Source organism: Helianthus annuus, chromosome 11 (assembly GCF_002127325.2).
Source record: "Helianthus annuus cultivar XRQ/B chromosome 11, HanXRQr2.0-SUNRISE, whole genome shotgun sequence".
Taxonomy (NCBI): domain Eukaryota; kingdom Viridiplantae; phylum Streptophyta; class Magnoliopsida; order Asterales; family Asteraceae; genus Helianthus; species Helianthus annuus.
In genome coordinates this window covers 181474160-181488882 of record NC_035443.2, presented here as the reverse complement: position 1 = coordinate 181488882, position 14723 = coordinate 181474160, and the positions used below count along the sequence as shown (strand labels likewise).

General features: G+C 38.1%; 1 long non-coding RNA gene across 1 annotated transcript; it reads left to right on the top strand.

Moving 5' to 3' along the window:
• Positions 1 to 4618: 4618 nt before the first annotated feature.
• Positions 4619 to 14372, top strand: LOC118484309. Its single transcript, XR_004873289.1, has 2 exons — positions 4619 to 4930; positions 14115 to 14372. It is a non-coding gene; the product is annotated as an uncharacterized LOC118484309 (long non-coding RNA).
• Positions 14373 to 14723: the final 351 nt, after the last annotated feature.

Sequence of the window (14723 nt, the reverse complement as noted above, 5' to 3'; positions counted from 1 at the left end):
ATTCGAGAGGTACATTTCCTTGGCCATATTGTGAATGAATCGGGAATACACGTGGATCCCGCAAAGATCGATGCTATTAGAAATTGGGCGGAACCGAAGACTCCTTCAGAGGTGCGACAATTTCTTGGTCTCGTTGGGTACTATCGCAGATTTATTAAAGACTTTCCGAAGATCGCTCAACCTCTTACCTCGTTAACACAGAAAGGCGTTGTATACTCGTGGGGAACGAAACAAGAAGATGCTTTCCAGTTGTTGAAACAAAAACTCCGCAGTGCAACAATTTTGTCCTTACCTGAGGGTACCGAAGATTTTGTGGTGTACTGTGATGCTTCTATTCAAGGTCTCGGTTGCGTGTTGATGCAACGCGAGAAGGTGATAGCCTACGCCTCTCGACAGTTAAAGGTTCACGAGAGAAATTACACAACTCACGACTTAGAGTTGGGAGCCGTGGTGTTTGCGCTCAAAATCTGGAGGCATTACCTGTATGGTACTAAATGCACTATTTATACCAACCACAGGAGCCTTCAGCATATCTTTGACCAGAAGGAATTGAATATGCGACAGCGTCGCTGGGTAGAACTCTTAAATGACTACGATTGTGCAATCAAGTTTCATTCGGGTAAGACTAACGTTGTGGCTAATGCTCTTAGTCGAAAGGACTCGAAACCCAAACGTGTTCGCGCCTTGCAGCTCACTATTCACTCAAATCTTCCTGATCAGATTCGTTCGGCTCAGGCTGAAGCATTGAAGGAAGAAAACATTAAAGCGGAATATTTGCGGGGCATGGAAAAGCGATTGGTAGAGAGATCTGATGGTATTCTCTATTTCATGGAACAAATATGGATCCCTTTGTTTGGAAATCTTAGAGAACTTGTGATGGACGAAGCGCACAAGTCTCGATACTCCGTCCATCCGGGCTCGGATAAGATATATCAGGACCTCAAAGTTTTGTACTGGTGGCCGAAGATGAAGGCTCACATCGTGACTTATGTGAGTAAGTGTCTGACTTGTGCTAAAGTTAAAGCGGAATATCAGAAACCCTCGGGTCTACTTCAGCAACCAGAGATACCTATGTGGAAATGGGAGCAAATCGCTATGGATTTCGTCACGGGTTTGCCGAGAACTCAAAATGGAAACGATACCATCTGGGTGATCATTGATCGTCTCACGAAGTTAGCACATTTTCTAGCAATCAAGGAAACGGATAAGTTCTCGCAACTTGCAGCTGTCTATCTGAAGGAAGGGGTTTCTTGGCACGGGGTGCCGACCTCTATTATCTGTGATTGGGGCAGTCGATGCACAAATCGTATGGCTCGCGTCTCAACATGAGCACTGCTTATCACCCGCAGACGGATGGTCAAAGTGAGCGAACCATCCAGACACTTGAGGACATGTTACGAGCATGCGTGATTGATTTTGGCAAGGGTTGGGAGAAACATCTGCCATTGATAGAGTTCTCTTATAACAATAGTTACCATACCAGTATCCAGGCAGCTCCATTCGAAGCATTGTACGGACGAAAATGTCGTTCACCTCTCTTTGGGCTGAAGTGGGTGACAGCCAGATCACAGGTCCAGAATTGGTGCTTGAAACTTCAGAGAAAATTGTTTAGATCAGAAATCGTATGGCGGCTGTGCGTGACCGTTAGAAAAGCTACGCTGACAAGCGTAGGAAACCCTTGGAATTCGCTGTAGGCGATCGTGTTATGTTGAAGGTCTCACCCTGGAAGGGTGTGGTACGTTTTGGAAAACGTGACAAGCTTAACCCTCGATATGTCAGGCTATTCAAAATTCTAGAACGAGTTGGTAAAGTGGCCTACAAGTTAGAGTTATCTGCTGAATTGGGTAACGTTCATGATGTCTTCAACGTCTCGCAATTAAAGAAGTGTTTGTCCGATGAAACACATGTGGTACCATTTCAAGAGTTGAAAATTGACGACAAGTTGCAGTTTATCGAAGAACCAATTGAAATTATGGATCGGGAGGTCAAGGTCCGTAAGCATAGTCGAATTCCGATCGTGAGGGTTCGTTGGAACTCAAGACGTGGACCGGAGTTCACATGGGAACACGAGGATCAGATGAAGCTCAAGTACCCTCACTTATTCCCAGCTGACAAATCTAAATCTGATGCAACTAGTGAATTTCGGACAAAATTCCCATTCAAGCTGGGGATGATGTGGCACCCACGGAAAATATACAGTCATCCTGATCTAACGCCGTGCTATTTTGGATTGCTTATCAAATTTCGGGATGAAATTTCTTTCAAGTTGGGGATAATGTGACAACCCGAGATTTCAAAACCTTTCCCTTACGCGTCACCTGTTTTGCAACCCTGTTTTATATTTCCTTGTACGTTGTATCATGAATATCATTTTAGAATGATTTTAGTATTAGTTGTGTGGTGGTTTAGTGATTGAATATTTAATAAAAACCTTTAATGACAAAAACCTTTTCGTCACAACATTGCTCGACGAAATATAGGACTTTCATCACAGACCCTTAGCGACGAAGAACCTAGATTCGTCACCCACAAACTCGACGAAATATATTATTCGTCTATGGGGGTTCTTCGCCATAAGGGCCTTCGGCCCATGTAGTTTTGCAGCCCAACATGTTGCGTTCAAAATGTAAACTTTTGTTATGGTAACCGTCAGTTGAAAACTAAAAACCCTAGACCTCTCTAAACCTAGCGACAACAGCAAACCCTCTGCAAAGCATCATCTTCTTGGTTTAATCTCCCTGAGCACGTATCCGGTACCATTCTAGCGCGTGACTACACCCTCTCTTGGTTAGTCGATTTGTACTAGTCGGTTTGTGTCGAATCAGTTATGAATCATTATGATATGTGATGAATCTGTTATGAATTGTTATGTGTTGAGAAAATGAGATCGCTTATGTTGTTAGTCAATGAACTAGTGTTAGCATACAGATAGTTTTGATGGATAGGACCGGATGAGTAGCGTGACACACTGATTACGTTGGTGAAATTTTCATTGGTTACCTGGCTGAATTATTGATACTAGTCACTGTTAGAATATTGATTAAGGTTATTATGAACACGAACAGTAACTAAATTCATTTTAAGGTTTGATCCATTTTGGTGAGCATGGCTGTCTGTTAGGGTTAGCGACGAAAAACCCTTGACGAACAATCAGTGTCGACGAAAGATTTCATTCTTCGTCGACATGCCTGTTGACTAACCTTGGATCCTTCGTCACCCTTGAACCCGACGAAAGATGATTCTTCGTCATGATTGGACCCCGACGAAAGATGATCCTTCGTCGTGTGGGACTTCGCCGTATGGGTAATGATTTGAACAGTGAGTGGGTTATGTTGTGCATGTTATCTGACAGTTGTGCTTGTTGCATGAAATTAAGGCTACCTAGAAATGGGGAACTTGTATAGACTGATATGAGTTGTCTAATGTGAATAGCCAATGCAACTGTGAATGTTATTGCGTGATATACACAGGAGATGTGGATTGTTGTGTTAAATGTAAACTGTGTAACTACATAAAGTAATTTATTACGAAACTGATCTTGATTTGGTAACCATGGTTGGGTTGGTTGATTAACTGGAACGGGTAACTTGTTAAATACCAAGCAAATCTAAGGTGAGTTCACTGCTCTTTTTCCAAGCATGCGTCCTGGGGAGGGACATCTGGTAAACGTTCCGGGGAGGAATGTCGCGTAATTGGGTTTGACTGGAATGTTAAACCCGGGATGTTGGTTATTACACTCATTTCTATCATTAAGTCCCATCATATACCGATTGGTTGTCCGGGAGGCAACGGGGTTATTAGTTGATAGCGCTATTAGGTTTGGCACCCTCACACCGTACCGGGGAGGAGGGTCGTGAACTAATTACCTTAACCACTTGACCAATGTTTGATAGAGCATTGGGGAAGGGCAAATAATCTGTAGCCATCTGCGGTAATCGAGTTAATAACAACATCAAATCTTTGAAATGTTTTATACTTATATCTGGTAACTAAAACGTGTTAACAAACTTTGAACTCACCAGCGTCGTCTGACACACTTGTCTGCATGCTTGCAGGTCGTTAGATTCACGGATGGAACTTGCTATATGGGAGTGCTGGAGTGGTCATGGGTCATAGCTCTTGGATACTTGTTTATTAAACTTGCACACTTGTTTTGAATTACTTGAATAACTATTTATAATATGCTTCCGCTGAACGAATATGGCTTAAGTTGGGTTTGGAATTACTAATGAAATAAATGGAACTTTTATTTAATACAATGTTGTGGTTCAATGTGATTGGTGGCTGGATCCTGGTACGTCACACGTCCTGCGGTGTTTCCGCATGTGGTATTTTGGGGGTGTGACACCAGGGGCAGACTTATGAACAATCATCGGGTTCCCAGGAACCCATTCGGTTTTTAATTTTTAGTGTAAATATATATAAAAAACTGAAAAGGAACCGATAAGTAAAATATAAAGTGAACCCATAAACAAAAAAGCTTTGTTTCCACTGGTTAAGTCGCGTTCTTCTTCCGTTGATACCCGGGTTCGAATCCCATATTAGGCACTTACTAAATTTTTGTTACCGTTTTTTTAATTCCTATTTTTTTTCTTTACCCATTTAGGGTTACAACAAAAGCATAGAACAAGTGAACAACAGCAGGCTCGCATACTCGCAGCCTCGTAGGTATCGAACAAGAACAACAACGCTTCCACCCTCACCCTCCTCCCTCCGGCTGTCCTCCTCCGTCCAGCGACCACCTCACCGTCCTCCCTACAATGGAAGGAACTAAGCAGAAGGTTTGTAATATTTAGCGAAACTGCAATGGAAGGAACCAAGCAGAAGGTTGTGTGATCGATTCGGGTGGTGAAAAGCCGAGGAATTTGGGGTAAATCAGGGAAAATTGGAAAGGGTCAGATGGCTAAACCTAGGGTTCTTGCAATCACCAGTAAGTTTTCTCTTTGTTTTTTTATTATTGTTTTTGTTTTGATCACACTTTGTTAGAGAAATTTAGTGGTGGTTTAGTTGATTAATTGATTTGGCTGCTTGTGATGTCCTTTATGAAACCCAAGTTCGAGTCTTGTGATGTGCTGAATTGATTTGGTTGCTTGTGATGTGCTTTATGAAACCCGAGTTTGATTTATTGATTTGGCTGCTTTGTTAGAGAAATTTATTGTCTTCGTTTGGATCACACTTTTGATCTTTAACTCTCTTAAGAAGACCTATGGCTTGCTAGTCCAAATAACTGTATCATTCATGTAGAGTGCCAATGCATGCCCAGTGAATTCAATTCTATTATCATCCAGTCCATATATATTTATTTCCCGCATAAAACAAGTCAAACATGTGAAAATATTATCAATGAAGCTAGAAGAACTGAACATGGTTTGTTGAACACATTACTTCCTGAACCGCCGACATTTTGTAACACTAGTGTGAATAAGAACGCAAACTAAGGCACCATTAACCACTGACTTGCTTATGTGTATGAGTTCCTTGTATCGTATTTTTATTATGTGATGAACCTTACCCGATCCGAACCGTCGAACCGACCTGAATTTTTTATGTCAGTCACATGATTGAAACATCTATAAAAGTGAACCCAGTGAAAAAAATTCCTGGATCCGCCACTGTGTGAGACGACGTCTTCGGGTAGAAGCAGGAACATGAATACTATGAGTTCATGGACCATTTCTACTTGTTTTATACTTCGAGGGAGCAACGAACTTAGTTTATTATTAACTATTAATGTGATAAGAAACGTGCTAATTGCATCATGGATGGATTTCTGTACTCGTACATGTCTATTAATCAATAAAAAAACTCGTAGGGTGATAATACTAAAACTTGACCATGACTGTATTACTTACATGAGACGTATGACTGTATTACTTACATGAGACGTAGCAGTTACCAGGGGAAGTCCTCTATTTAGTATAATCATTAACAAGAATAGCCGTGAATATTGTGAATAAATCTGTTTGGGTTGACTTCCCTTTATGGTTGGACATGTTAGCCTGTCCGGAATGGTAAATGAAAGCATGATATCTACAATGTATTCTATGTTTGTGGTAATAAGTGGGTTGGGGGCAAAAATAGTGTCAAGGTTTGATTATATAACTCATGGTAATTACGTTATTGTTCCGCCTTGCTAGCTTAACAATAAGATTAACAAAAGCTATAATCTAAAGTTTATAATATTAACAAAAGCTAGTGTTCAGAAATAATGTATAAGATATATTTAAAATTCAAGTATGATAATAACAAATTAATAAAATTTATAAATTTTCTATTGCCACCGTTAATATTATGAATTTAGTTTGTAATTTATAATCTAAAGCTTATAATATTAACAAAAGCTAGTGTTCAGAAATAATGTATACGATATATTTAAAATTCAGTTATTATAATAACAAATTAATAAAAGAATATAAATTTTCTATTGCCGCCGTTAATATTATGAATTTAGTTTGTAATTTATAATCTAAAGCTTATAATATTAACAAAAGCTAGCATTAAGAAATAATGTATAAGTGATGGTTACATAAAGTCACTAAACTTTTTGTAAAATGTATTTTGTTCAACTTTAAAATTTTAAAAGATATGAAAGATCAAATGTCACACCCCTAAATTACCACATGCGAATTTCACCGCAAGGCGTGTGACGTATCAGGATCTAGCCATTAATCATGTCGAACTGATAGTAAATAATATTAAACACATAACTCGGATTCATTTACATTTACATAAACTCGGACAACCTAGGTAATACATATAAATTCGGAAATTATCCACAAACCCGGACCACTATACCAAACTCGGAACCCATTCATTCTTTTATAACTTGGACCCATTTTTATTACATATAACTCGGATCAACCCTTGTGTATAACCCGGACCTGTCATGTGTTTAAACTCGGACACATAGATCTTATGTACACATAACTTCGGATAACATAGTAAACTCAGAACCCCTTTAATAACTCGGACCACATAGTGTTATACATATATAAACTATATAAGTTCGGGCAGCATAGTATTATGTCGGATACATGGTTATTATGTATATGTAAACTTCGGACATATGCATAACTGAGACTCCACCAATAAACTCGAAAACCCCTTGTTTCCTTAAACCAACACTTGGGACCACATATACACACATAGACTCGGACCTGTTCACATCACTAAACTCGGAAACTAATGCATCTAGTAACTCGGACTCCCTATATATATACATCATGAAACCCGGAATCCTTTTAACGGAACTCGGACAATCTTGTTAACCACTATATTCGGAATCAAGTAACTTGGATCCAAAAACATATATAAACTCGGAACAACTAAACACATGTATACTTAACTTGGACAATGAAACATTAACTCGGATCACACTCAAACTCGGACGGATGTATTTAGGTAACCTCGGATAACTTGTTTTGTATATATAAACTCGGTTAACTTAAAGAAACTCGGACCAAATATCACAAGGAAACCCGGAATAAATATGATAATTAAACTCGGACCTTAGATTCAAGCTAAAACTCATAACAATATAACTTCCAAAAAAACCCAGACTTGTGACTTCTCGAGGTTGAACCAATTGCAAACACACAGTAACATGAAAGAAACAACAATCACAGTTTTTTAATGTAGCAGTTCATCGACCAAACCCTAATCTCAATAATCAACAATGTTACGAACCAATACAACAGTTTAGTAGTTCTAATATTTCAATAGCATCACTAACATCAAACAATAATTACACATTCATACAATCTAATAACAATTACACATTCAGCAGGCATGATCAACTAAACACGGGACAATTGTTTGGATCTCTAGGGTTTGCATGAAATCAAGAGAACAAGGATAACTGCCATACAGTGAGATAACGGGGAATGTTTAGGGTTGCAGTAGTTTTATTTTAATTTCAATATTAACTCTAAACACCCCTAACTATGTAACTACACAATATACATAACGTCTTAAAACATATAATTCACGTATTTGTCATGCAACGCATGAGTTCCGTATAAATCGTCCGCTTATAATTATTATTCGAGTTAGTCACCAACGTTCGAGAATTAACTTGTGTGTGTGTTCCGGTAATTCCCCGAATTACCAATTTAGACTCATCTAACTAACCCTAGTTAGATGCAGTGATATGAATGTATGTCTAAACTAACTGTGGTTAGGTTAAAGTATTAACCTGAAATTGCGGGTTGTCACATCATCCCCAAGTTGAAAGAAATTTCGTCCCGAAATTTGGTAAGCGGTTATAGAAGAGTGGGAAGATAAGTTACAATTACTGTGGGTTTTCCTTGGGTACCACATCATCCCCAAGTTGAAAGGGAATTTCGTCTTGAAATTCGCTAGTCGTGTCAGTGTTAGGTTCATCGGTTTTGAATAAATGTGGATACTTGAGCATCATCTGATCCTCGTGTTCCCACGTGAACTCTGGTCCACGCTTTGAGTTCCAACGGACTCTCACGATTGGTATTCGACTGTGTTTGCGGACCTTGACCTCCCGGTCCATGATTTCAATAGGTTCCTCGATAAATTGTAACTTGTCATCGATTTTCAGTTCTTGGAAAGGAACCACAAATGTTTCATCAGACAAACACTTCTTTAAGTTAGCGATGTGAAAGACATTGTATACATTACTAAGTTCATCGGGCAACTCAAGTCTGTAAGCCACTTTACCGATTCTGTCTAAATTCTTGAACGGCCCAACATAACGCAGATTGAGCTTGCCTCGTTTTCCAAAACGAACCACACCCTTCCAGGGTGGGACTTTTAATAAAACCTGGTCGCCCACGGCGAATTGCAAGGGTTTCCTAAGCTTATCGACGTAGCTTTTTTGGCGATCATGAGCTGCCGCCATACAATTTCTGATTTGAACAATCTTCTCAGAAGTTTCAAGTACGAGTTCTGGACCCGTGATTTGGCTGTTACCAACCTCAAGCCAACAAAGAGGAGATCGACATTTCCGTCTGTACAATGCTTCGAACAGAGCTGCCTGAATGCTAGAGTGGTAACTATTGTTGTAAGAAAACTCTACCAAAGGCAAGTGTCTTTCCCAATTGTTACCAAAATCGATCACACATGCTCGCAGCATGTCTTCAAGCATCTGGATGGTTCGTTCAATTTGACCATCTGTTTGAGGATGATAGGCGATACTCATGTCTAGACGCAAGCCGAATGATTTGTGCATTGCTTGCCACAAATCGGACACGAAACACGGATCACGATCGAAGATGATGGAGGTCGGCACCCCGTGCCGAGAAACTACTTTCTTCAAGTAGATACTAGCAAGTCGTGAAAACTTGTCGGTTTCCTTGATCGCAAGAAAGTGTGCAGATTTGGTCAGACGGTCAACGATCACCCAAATTGTAATACCTCGTAAAATCACGACCAATATAATGAAGACACGTGTCATGAGCTTTAAACATGTAATGGATTGAATATGAGGGACTAAAGTTTCCAAACAATGTAAATATGTGAATAAAGGGATCCAAAGTGTCAACATGCCATTTTGTGCCTCTGATTGACCTCACACGACGTTCGTATTCTTAAATGAATAATTGATCGAACATTGGAAGTCGTTTGTGTTAAAAAGATGGATCTTGTAAAGCATAGAGGTTAAAAGTGTCAACATGTTAAAGTAACCTCTGAATGACCTATTTACGATCCCAAAAACATTGTGATAATTTATTTTGATCCCAAGAATAACGAATATTAAATTCGTAGAGTTTCGACGCGTTTAATAATTAAAGTATCAATTCCAAGAAATAAGGGTTAAAAGCGTCAACGTTGAAATTCAGGACTTTTCGGTGATCGTATAACTAACCGGGAGCTTAACGGAGTTTGTTTATAACTTAGAGTCCTTAAAAATCAAGTTTGGGGGTTAAAAGTGCAATAAATGCAAGTTAAATAAAGATTTGAAGGACCAGGGACCAAAGTTGCAAAGCTGGAAACTTGTTGACCGGACCTGACCTCTACGCGGGCCGCGTAGGTCATTGGCGATGCCTTACGCGGGCCGCCTGGAACCTGCAGATGCAGAAAAATTGGACAGTTGCCTGTTACAGCAGGTTGCACCGCCTTAAAGATCTGGTTTTCGAATTCAGGGGCTGCACCAACAGGTTTTCATGCATAGGGGACACCTGGGATGATCAAGGAACACTTGTAGACTTGTGTGTAATGATCTTGTGCAATTAAAATCACTATATAAAGAACATAAGTTGCAACATTTTTCTTGCTCAATTGAAAATCATTCTCGTACACTCTCTGGAGCTCTCTGGACTTCAAGCAAGCTTCCATCAGCTCCTAATTCGTGCTAAGGACCATTGTGAGTGTTCTTAGCCTTCCTAGTTCATGTTTTATTAGCTTAATGACCAAAAGTGAAAGCCGTCGTAATTAAGCTTTGACTTAGTAATTAATCACTAATGGTCCAGTCATTTTTCGAATTGAAAGTGGTTATGAGTTGGTAATTAGGTGGGTAATAAACCCTTAAAAGGGAACCCCCTGATTATCACTCTAACTTGGTCAATTGTCGGGTCAACAGAAAGCTATTTTGCAAATAAATTCATAATTAGCAATGTAGAAGCTATGGAACCTGTTTTAACACTAAGATAGCTTGGTAATTAATGTAAGAACATGTCTAAGCATGTTCAACCCGACGATTCTGAGTTTAGGCTCGGTTCGAAACCGAAAGTCGCAAAAGAAGACTTTTGCTTTGACTTTCAGTTCTGACCCGATTTAGCTTAGTTTATACATGCCTTAGAGCTCCATTAGGACTAGGTTATAGGTTAGTATAACTCTCTGAGGTTATACAACTTGGTTCCTTATTTATCCGACTCATTTGCATGTTTCCGTTATATGCTTAAAAGTTGACCATTATGCCCTTTTTACATTAAAACGAGATTTTTGAAAATGTGAGAGGACAAAAACCTTTGTTACTGATTTATAAACATGTCCTAAAAATTTGACATCAGTTTGAGGTCTAAATTAAGAGTTATGCTCAATATCGTAATTTGAAAGCTTTTTATTAATTAAACGGCATTATTAGCATAAAGCCTATCTAAACCCAAATTTTGACACCAAACTTTTTACCACTGATGTAATATAATATTTTAGGATTTTTGAAGATTTTTATTTATTTTTAAACTGATCATAACATAGGGTTCTAGCTTTGATTCGGTAATTGTCGGTTATACCCCTTTTGCTAATAAAATGAGTTTTACATAACATTTTGATACCAAACCTTTTGCTACTGATTTTATATGTTAAATAAAATATTTTAAGCCTTCTGGATCTCAGCTTTCCTTAAATAACCTGAAAATCGCTTAAAAACGACTTTTTATGCGTTTTAAACACATAGTATGGATTAAAACTATTTTTAACATATAAGACTTAATACCTACTGATGTTTTAAGTAAATTTTTATACTTTAACAGTAATCAAAACTTTTGAACTCAGATTTCCGAATTTGACCTTTAAAGATTATGTGAAATTACCAAAATGCCCATACGGTGCATAATTTGGTTATAAATGGTAAATTTCACATATACGCAATACCCTACTGTTATGACTTATAAAAATAAATATTTTTACTGATCATTTCTGACCAGAACCTCAAATTAATATTTAATTCCTTTTATAAGCTTTAAAATGACCAAAATCCCCCTACGGGGCATAAATTGATTTTAAATTCGTTTTGGGCATAATGGAAGGTATCCTACTGATATCACAACATATTTAAGGCATATTAACTTGTGAAACCTGTAGATGACTCTTTTGGTTACCCGTTATGCGTTCTTCACGTTCGGTACGGTTTATGTGACTAGTTTACATAAATTGACCGAAACGGGTCAAACCTTATCATTTTTATCTCAAAATGTGTTTAGTTTACCCATATTATACAAGTCTTCAAACTTGTCGGGTCTAAATCACATTCAAATCCGGTCTTTGCTTAATCTTGCGTTTTGAACTGTATATCTTCCTTTAAAACTAACCTGTCTAAGTTTAAACTTAAATAAGACCCGTTAGGAATCTAATAGGTTATTAAAACCTTCGTTCCAGATTTAGGAGCCCAGTAAAAGATATCTGCATTTGCCAATTGTATACGGCTGGGATAAATTGTATAATTGGCTCAGGTAAATACTTTTAACTTATTTTCCCTTATACGGGCTTGGGGTACGGTATATAAAATACCGCTTGGTCGGGTATTGAATTTTTAATCAGATGAAGGTTAATTCATTGAGATAACCTGTTTAATCAGTTTTGTTTGTTTTAAGCCTTTGGGGGGTTAATGACCATGTCCTGGATATCCTCGGCTCATTCATTGAAATGGCCACGACTTAAGCACGGGGTGTAGGCATACACCTGCCGGTGCGTATGTAAAAATAATGTACCCACCTGTTCGAGAATAACTCGCCGTGGGATATATTATGTGGTGTGTCTATTAATCTTTAACCCGGTATTCAGCCCGGGCTACTGAACGTATAACACACATGTAATTCTTTAAAAAGTTTATTTTTAAATAATTATCCCAAGTTATAAAAGATTATTTGTGCCTTGTGCATTTAAATAAATTTTCTTAAAACATTTTTCAAAAGTGTCAGTTAATTGTATTTACCAGTGTTAGTGTTACGTATTTTCCAAAAGGCTAAAGTGCAGGTACTAGGCGGAATAGGCTGGTTACTCCTGAGTGAATAAATAAGAGTCTTGCAAGCCTTGTCACTTAAAATCTGTTGAACAAGTATCTTCTTTTATTTTGATCCCCCTGTGGATCCTTTACATTCCGTTGTAATACATTGTTACTTTCAATTCGATTTGTAATATTTTACTTTTAGACTTCCGCTGTGCATTAAACTGTGATTATTGACTATAATGATATCAACTACGTCACGATACTCCCCACCGGGCCCACCGGTAATACGTGGAAATATCGGGGTGTGACACAAATGGTATCATTTTTGTTTTGAGTTTTGGGTACACTGGTGATGAAATCCATGGAAATCTGTTCCCATTTCCACATAGGCAGTTCTGGTTGCTGAAGCAAACCAAACGGTTTTTGGTATTCCACCTTGATTTTCGCGCAAGTCAAGCATTTACTCACATACGTCGCTATGTTAGCATTCATGTTCGGCTACCAGTATAAGACCTTCAGATTCCTGATACATCTTATCAGAACCCGGATGAATGGAGTACCAAGACTTGTGTGCTTCGTCCATCACAAGCTCTCTTAGATTTCCATGCAATGGGACCCATATTCACTCCATGAAATGGCGAATTCCGTCAGACTTGGTTTTGAGTTGCTTCTCCATGCCCCGCATGGATTCAGTTTGAAGGTTCTCGTCCTTCAATGCTTCAGTTTGGGCAAAACAGATCTGGTCAGGAAGGTTAGAATGAATAGTAAGCTGTAAAGCTCGAACGCGTTTAGGTTTGGTTTCCTTCCGACTAAGGGCATCCGCTACAACATTAGCTTTGCCTGGATTGTACTTGATTGTACAGTTGTAGTCGTTCAAGAGTTCAACCCAACGACGCTGTCACATGTTCAACTCCATCTGGTCGAAAATGTGTTGAAGGCTCTTGTGATCGATATAAATAGTGCATTTGGTACCGTACAAGTAATGCCTCCAGATTTTAAGTGCAAAGACTACGGCTCCAAATTCCAAATCGTGAGTCGTGTAATTCTTCTCATGGGGTTTCAACTGTCGGGAAGCACAAGCTAACTAGCATAAAAAGTTAAAAAAAATATTGTATTTAAATAAAATATATTTGAAATAGTTTGTGTTGTATGAAACTAAAAGAAAAATTAAAAACACTATACTTAAATACATATACTAATTAGCTATTTAATATTGATATATGGTAACGGATATCGGGCAATTAATTCGTAAACTTCTCAACACACTTATAAATGCACAATGTTGTAAATGAGTCTTTGTTGTGATCAAAGTTAAAGAAACCACAAAGCAATACTAGAATGAAGCTTGTCTACATCCTTTTGTTACTAATCGTTGCAACTACGACTACAACTAAATGTGATTTACTATATTCTAATCGATTCTTTTTCATTTTATGTATGTTTAATATCACATAAATTGATAAATCTTATGTGTTAGGTGATGATGTGGACACACCACCATTTAAGGTATGCGAATACATTTTTCCAGCGGTTCATTGTTATGCCGCCGTTTGCGATGGTGGTTGTACAGAGTTGAGGGGGAATATGGCCCTTGGCGAATGCATAAACAACAATACACAGTGTCGTTGTCGATGGAGGTGTTAAATTTTTTTTTATAGCATCTTGTGATTAAATCTATCTCTTTGATTGTTACATTTGCAATAATCAATATAAGAGTATAATTTAAGTTGGAGTATGCGTTATGGTGAATGTGAAATATAAAAAAGTGCATCACATGGGCGCCATATGTGAAGGATGGCTTCACCGTTCACTAAGGTGTGTTGTCGAAATGTGAAAGATGAAATGTGGTGGGTGAGTAATAAAAAATGAAAAAAATGGTGAAATATAGCTAAATCATAGGTTTATACATTAATTAACAATTAAAAAATTTACCCACACCACTCCAACGCCTGTTATTAGTGTAATCAGATACAAAAAATGCCTTCCTTCAAAAGATTATATATGTTTTTTTTTTGTGATGTGTTTGACCTATTTAATTTGCGTTCCTTATTCAACAAGAATAATAAGATAAAAAATTAAAGGAAAG